This window comes from Sinocyclocheilus anshuiensis, unplaced genomic scaffold (assembly GCF_001515605.1).
Source record: "Sinocyclocheilus anshuiensis isolate Anshui unplaced genomic scaffold, SAMN03320099.WGS_v1.1 scaffold1051, whole genome shotgun sequence".
NCBI classification, from domain to species: domain Eukaryota; kingdom Metazoa; phylum Chordata; class Actinopteri; order Cypriniformes; family Cyprinidae; genus Sinocyclocheilus; species Sinocyclocheilus anshuiensis.
In genome coordinates, this window is record NW_015546234.1 from 108,691 (window position 1) to 116,620 (window position 7,930).

Below are 7,930 nucleotides of genomic sequence, written 5' to 3' on the forward strand. Positions count from 1 at the left end.
ACAAATTCCATGCATGGGTTTCCATACTTGGCTCCACATCACTTATTCACTGGAGAAACGATATTACATAGACTGAGGCCTTGTACTTTAGCCAGAAGAAATGGTTTAAAGTTAAAAAAAAATCTTAATGATGAATTTGGTACTGCTTTTTGCTGTACAAAATGTTAATTTATGGACTAGAGACATGTCGATTACTTGTAATGTTTTTATCAGCTTGTTTGTTCTCTCTATTGAGTCACTGAAGAGGATCCATTGGTGAGCAAATGATGTAATGCTAAACTTCTCCAAATGTGTTTTGATGAAGAAACAAACTCATCTACATCTTGGATGGCCTGTAGGTGGGTAAATTGTCATTTTCCTTTATGTAAAACAAACAATGAGCTAACAGTGCTGTCTGAACAGTGAACACATTATATTTGCCTCATAGAAAAGATTACAGGCTATTACTAAACTCATCATAATTTAATAAACCTGAATAAACAAATCCCATCTGGTTTTTGTGAGTCTGGTGTATCCCAGGCCCCACACTGTGGTAAAAGTTCTGGTTTTGTGTTTTGTCAAAGATTTGACCAATAAACCTAACAAAAGTGTCATGCCACCTAGAGTCCCAGCCATAAATCATTCAATGTAAGATGTTAAACTGTCACTGCTAATACATTTTGATTTATTACAACAACTTCTAGACCTCTTAACCTCGCTCCTCTGGGATTTGACAAACAGACTTTAGAGACCCAGTGTGACTGTGCTTGGTGCTGGTGGGGAAACACTCAACTGTTGAAGTTGAACAGCTCCAAGTTGTTAAGACTGCACCAGACAGCCAGCTCTTTAACCTCCTGTCTGTAAGCAGACTCGTCTCCGTCCTTGATGAGACCGATGACTGTAGTGTCATCTGCAAACTTCAGGAGCTTGACAGAGGGGTCTAATTGGCAAATTATAAAATAAAGTACATTCATGAAAATATATATATATAATGCCCTCTGTAAAGCCCTCATGAAAATATATATATATATAATGCCATATATATAATGGCTATAATTACTGTAGTTATCTCATCCTCATGTTGGACAAAAAGGGTTTGATAAAAAAGAAATGCATGTTTGCATGGTCTCTGACGAATTCCACATGATAATGCTAAAATCCTCTATATCTTTTCTCAGACTTTTACTTTACAATCTCCATACACATTGTTTTTAATTCCCTGTTATAGTTCATTTGCTATTTAAGAGAAACAATGTCCACAAGCCATGATGGTCTGATCTGGGATTTATAAATCAAATAAACATGACAGCCTCTAACTGACTGATGTGCTTCATCAACTTATTATCATAACCAAAGGCCATTAACCTGATAAAATCTCTCATTGAACTTTTCATGAGGGCTCCCCTTTAATGTTTGTATTTTAGGAAAATGTTGAAGACATTCACAGTCTCCACTGTGTCCTTCTTTTAATATGTGGAAAACCCCTGGCTCCCACGTGATGTATCCTGTCCTGAATGTACAAAGGCTGTATGAGCTGAAGCTCAGGGTGCCTGTATGTCTGGGAGCCATTATCCTCCTGGCCATAAAGAACACAGAATATGAGAAAAACAATTCAAAGTGTCACATTACTTACACACCAGACTGTCAACAATATGAAAGAGCCTCAAGCATCTGCTTTGTACAATGCATGTGAAAGAGACCATCTTCTTACAGCATCCAGTAATTCACCCTGTAGCGTCATGTGACTTGGACATCCCCTTAACAACAGCTCCTTCCAGCTGAAAAAAAAAATACAATAAAATAAAAATCTACACACCCCTTAATTTAATATGGAGAAGGAAGAGGCAGAGCAGCAGGAAGGGAAGCCATAATAAACAAGGTAATGTTGAGAAACAGCCAGGGAAGGAAGAGAGGTGTAATTTAATAAGCAATGACAAAAAAGTGCTTGTTAGCTCTTCATATTTACATAGCTGTGGTCATAGTACACGCTCACAAGGACGTAACCAAATATTCAGAATATAAATGTTTAAAAATCGATCATTGAAAAACCCATATCAGTTGACTACTAATCTGAATATTATAAGGAGAAGGGGAGCATGCCTTCCTCATTGGCTATGGCAGTAACAGCCTTGTATTCCTTCTTAAAAAGATTAAGCACAAAATGATGTAAACAATGACTGGAGCCTGTTAACAAATTATGTTGTTGTTTAAGTATCATGGAATGTTTATTTTTACCTAAACTGCTATTTGCCAAAGGAGTGAGTCAAGATGATGTCTCAAGACCCAGTGTGTTCAGCTTTCGTACAGACATATGAGACTCCTGCTTTGTGTACATTTGACACAAAACATAATTATCATCTTTATTATAGCCAAATGGCAATAAATGGTAATGTAAAGAAAGAAAAAACTCAACCTCGATGGCCTGTGAGATTGTTTCAGGACAAGACTGTCACTTTCTCATTAGGGAATATGCCATTGTTTTCCTCATTATAGCTGTATTATTTCAAAGACCTACTAAATTATTTATTTTTCTTGTTTCAAATGTAGTTGCAGTTTTCTTTGAAATGAACAATAATAAAATCAATCAATTTTTTTTATTATTATATATATTTTTTTATGTAACCTAAACATGTTGGTATAGGCGACAGCAATGGAACCATCAACACATGAAGCTTGGGTGGCCTTTTAACCTCAGATAAAAATTCTTAAAATCTTTTTCAAGCTACTTTCATTATATTACACGTTAATGAATACAACTGTATATATAACATTATGTGATTTACAATATCATGTTTGTGGTTTTCATTTTTCACTATAGCTTGTGACCCTTAAATCAAATCAAGGGTGTATGACATAAATCTTTTTTTTTTTTAATAAAATAATTATTCTGATTTTTTTATCTCAGTATTTTTTTCTTATGAAGGCTGTTAAGATATACATTCATTTTACGTCTTCTTTTTTTTTGTCTTATGAATATATAAACCTTATATGGAAACGTAGGCTACTGCCACTTCAACCAACCTTATCTGACTCGTTGTACCTGGCGTTCACCTGTACTACATCTCCCGTTAGACATCACTACATCTACCTTGTGTGATCATGCGCACTCGTGGGAAATAATGATGACGTCAACTCGCTATAGGGTCTGTGCAATGCTGAGATCAAGCACATCCATATACCCAGCTCACCCAAACAAAACAGTGGAGTTTGAATGAATGATGAGACCGCGTACGAGGTAAGAACAGCCTTTCAGTTTACATTCTGGATGAATATGTGTACTGCGCATATATGCGTTGCGCGCTAATGGATTATGTTGTGACCTGAGAAGTGTATTATCACCACTGTCCGATCAGAGTACGGAAGGGTAATGCTGATTAATGATGGTAAGCTATGTGCGGTAAATCGCACAGACCGGCAAAACTAATGCGAAACAAAGAGTTGCTCACACTTTTTGCATGTGCTTTTATTTTAATTTCCAAAGTGCTTAGCGTCACGGTTTAAAATGAACGATTTGCATCTTATTTGCATGTGATATTCTTTCCTCTTGAATAATGAAGCCGGTTCTGTTTTGTGTCACATCACTCGCGCTCACGGAACGACAGAGCATGTAACCGGCTTCCAAACAGTTTCACCAAGAGTTACTGCAGTGCTTCTTTACCTCTCCAACTCCAATGCCCTTAACTGTCCAAGACACTATTTCAAGCCCCCTTTTAGGTTAAGATATTTCCTTTGATACTTCTAGTGTTCTTCAGGGTAAAAAACAAAAAACAACGTTATATATATATATATATCAAATACAGATTAGTACATCTGGGATGGCATGGGTGTGAGTAAATGATGAGATTTATTTATGGCTGTAGGATCCCGCCAATCCCATCTAGTTGATAATGCTGAAATGTGGGAATTAAGCTGCTATCTATTGTTTGGTCTCTCTTTCTATTGTTTGGTCTCTTTTCACTAATCAAGTGTTCAACACTTGATTAGTGGAAGAGAGACCAAACAATAGATAGCAGCCTCATTTCCACACTTAGTGCTGACTAGACCTAAAAGTCTTTCTTATTTATCCATCAGCAGATAGCCGCATACTGGTATCCTCAGTTCTCTTGCGTTAGAAAGCCCCTGTCACCCCACATTTTCATCAGTCTCGGCCGGTTCTCTGTTACTAGGGTAATATACCCTAGTGGGCACCGTGAGGCATCATGAGTGATGGATTTCTGCACTTGACTTGACTTGTATTCCCCTCAGACTGAGCATATGTGCCCTCATATGGGCTCCTGCTTTGACTCTTGATATAAGGCATGGTGATCAATGACAGCCTTGTTTGCATTTTATAACATTGTAACTGAAGTTATTGTATTATTTGGCATGTTATTATTATAAGTTATACTTTTAAGACAGAGTGTAGGTGAACCTGCATTATCTTGTGATCTCCCAACTCTGAATACAAGGTTTTGGGGTCTTTTGCAACTCTCACATGCTCTCACAGAAAAGAGCTTTGTCACGTGAAGGGACAGTTCACCTAAAAATTAAAATTCTGTCATTTACTCCCCCTCATGTCATTCCAAACTTGTAAGACTCTATTCTTCTGTGGAACATAAAAGATATTTTAAGAGATGTTGCAGTGTTTGTTTCTCCATACAGTGGAAGTCAGTGGTTACTAAAGAAAAGACATTAGTTTGGAAAGACATGAGGGTGAATAAATGAAGACAGAAATATAATTTTTGGGTGAATTATCAACTCAACTCTTTAGAAAAAGATTTTACCAGTTAGTATGAGCAGATAATAATATCAATATGATTCCATTTCTTTAGATTTTGTACTTGGACTTAGACATGAATGTGTTTGTCTTTCTTTTTGTGATTTTGCAGTAGTGAGGATGTTTAATGCTCTGCTGAGAACTCTGTGATTATGAATAAGATTTACATTGCCTGGGATTGAATGAACACATTTCTGGTTAAATGGAGTCTAGCAATAAAGCTCCCACTATTAAGTCTACTGAGCTGTCAATGAGCATTCAGTAGTTACATTTTTGGTGAAAAGCTTTTTTTTTATTATTATTTATTTATTCCATTGCTTGGAATCAGTGTTTGTCACTGACAGAGTACATTTGTTCTGTACAGCCCGTTATTCCAGACAGGTTTACAGCAGTGTCACTCATGTGATGTGTACTCTTATTGACCACACTGGTGAAAGGTTTGACTTTCTTTTTGTGCTGCATTGTGTATGTAGGCGAGAGATCAGGCTGGGAAGCGGGCAATGAGTGATAATGTTAAAGCTGTGTTCTGTTCTTATGTTTATGGAGGTATTCATGAGTGTGGGTGTGTGTGTGTGTGGCATGTGTTGTCTTTTGTCTGACTGTGCCATCAACAAACCACCTCTTTTGCAGAACCACGTGCCCGGATGCAGGTGAATGGTGTGTGTGTGTGTGTGTGTGGTGGGGTGTTTTGGTAATTAATTAGGCATAGGGTTACACCAGCTATCCAATCAGATCACTGCGGCTGATGCTGCCTCCACAACTCATGTTTGTTAATGTGGAGACAGCCGAGACACCACTGGGAGTCGTAATTGTTTCCGCTGGTGAAAGGGTGGTCCCGGGACAGCTGGGGTTGCCCCACACCAGCACAGCACATCACATTAGACTGCTCTGACAAACAAAGCATTACTGAGATCAGTGCTGCCATATATAAAAACTATATTTCAGAAGTTTGGGTTGGTAAGATTTTTTAAATATTTTTGAAAGAAGGCTCTTTTTTTCTCACCAAGACTGCATTTATTTGATTAAAAATACAATAAAAACTTTGAAATATTATTACGATTTAATATTAATTGTTCAGCAGCCATTTATTCAGTCTTCACTGTCATGTGATCCTTCAGAAATCATTTTAATATGCTGATTTGGTGCTCAAGAAACATTTCTTATTATCAGTGTTGAAAACAATTAATATTTATTGTGGAAGCTGTGATACTTTTTTCAGTATAGTTTCATGAATATAAAGTTAAAAACAGGATTTATTTGATGTAGAAACCTTTTGTATTGTTATAAATGTCTTTACTGTCACTTTTGGTCATTGCAGTCCAGTGTTTCTGCCTCATTGTTTGGTCATTAGCATTGAAGTGTTCTCTGTAATTTTTGGTACACTGCTTTGCATCAAAACCAGTATGCTTTAAGCCTTCAGCACTTTCTAGTCCCCTTCCCATCCTTCTCTTCTCCATCTTATGACATTTAACCATGGCAACCGTTCAAGAACTAGAACCTTTATGAAGAATGCAAGGATGCTTCACTTCAGAAGATGTTTTGCACCAAAAGATCTGTGAAACACTAAAAACTATTTGCTGCCATTGCACCAGATACTTGTGGGAGACAAATAAAACCTTCAAATTTGGCTCTTTATATCAATCCACTGCTGAGCTGCGCATACTCAGTGCTCACTGCTCAACCTCAGCGTTCAGTGGAAATGTATTGCGTACAACTTCTGTTGTCTTTTACAGAATTGGATGAGGACTTCTTTAATGAGGCTTGAGAGAGATCGCAGCATGGCAATGCTCAACGAGCCTTTCGGCTCCGGCCAGACCTTGTGAGACAGGACCCTGCTCAACTTGCCCGTAACAATAAGCCTGTGTGACCGTTTGAATGTCCTATTCTCTGAGTGGTGTGGTTCACTTGGATCAGACAATGGCTTCACTTTGCATCATTTATTTCCAGAGGCCCTGCATGTCACTAGGCCACTTCTGTTTACTGCGTTCTGAACCAACTGTGCGCTGCATCTACACACCTTCATCTACACTCTTGAATCAGAGATTTGTCTGTTCTGTTGTCAGCTACGGTTTTTGTGTTTGCTTGTAATATGAGATCTTATTGTCTTTTTGCCACTCAGTCAGGTATAATCCTGTCTCAGTTTGTATCCTCAAGCTGTCCTTCCTCTTGGCTCAAAGAAGATTATATGAATAGTAAGGTGACTGTAATTACTTCTGATCTCTTCCGTGCTTCACTTTCATTCTCCTTGTTTTTCTTTTGTGTTTGTCAATGCTTTTGCCCTAAACCTTATGTTTATGCAAACATTATGATTTTATGATTGGTTAGTGTAGGATTAAACCTGCCTGATCTCTTACTCTTCTCTATGGTCGCTGCAAAGCCGTTTTCCAAGCAACCAAACATTTGTTGCAGAATTAAACACTAAAACTTTTTGCACAATCACTTTCTGTATTTAGGCTTGGTGAGTTAAAGGGATCGTTCACTAAAAATGAAAATGCTATTATTATTTTATTATTATATCTGCAAAGCCGTTTTCCAAGCAACCAAACATTTGTTGCAGAATTAAACACTAAAACTTTTTGCACAATCACTTTCTATATTTAGGCTTGGTGAGTTAAAGGGATCGTTCACTAAAAATGAAAATGCTATTATTATTTTATTATTATAGTATAGACAAAATCTTATTTTGTGTTCCAAAGAAAGTCAGGTTTGGAATGACAGGAGTAATTGATGACAGAATTGTAATTTTTGGTAGATTCTTCCTAGAGTTTGACTTGAAGCTTTTTAGCATACTTGCGCTCAAGCTGAGAGGTGTTGCTGAGGTAAAATCAGTGGCCTTTCCTCAGAGCCATGAGGTCTTTCTCCTCTTGGAGGCCCCTTGACCTTCTTTATTCCTCCAGGGTCACGGAGCAGGTCACCTTCAGGGCGCTTTTGAATAGTTGTAGTTTTCTTAATTCATTGAGGGTTGCTGGTGCATTCCACAACTTTGCTCCCAGGATATTGAGAACCTGGATGGTTGGTTGGTGTTTTATGAACACTTGCTGAGACATATAAAAAAATGCATCCTACTAAGTTCAATTACGTTTTCAAAACGAGCTCGCTTTAAGTTAAAGAAATATTGTGGTTCGCTACAAGTTAAGCTCAATTGACAACATTTGTGTCATAATATTTATTACCCCCCCCCCCCCCCCTCTTCCC

At 37.6% G+C, this 7,930-nt stretch overlaps 1 protein-coding gene across 1 annotated transcript in view; it reads left to right on the top strand.

Annotated features, from left to right (window-relative positions):
* The first annotated feature begins 3,094 nt into the window (after positions 1 to 3,094).
* Positions 3,095 to 7,930, top strand: part of daam1b (dishevelled associated activator of morphogenesis 1b) — a 78,353-nt gene continuing 73,517 nt past the window's right edge. Inside the window, exon 1 of the mRNA XM_016503454.1 lies at positions 3,095 to 3,214. The gene's annotated coding sequence lies outside the window, so the exon portion shown is untranslated. The remainder of the gene's footprint in view (positions 3,215 to 7,930) is intronic.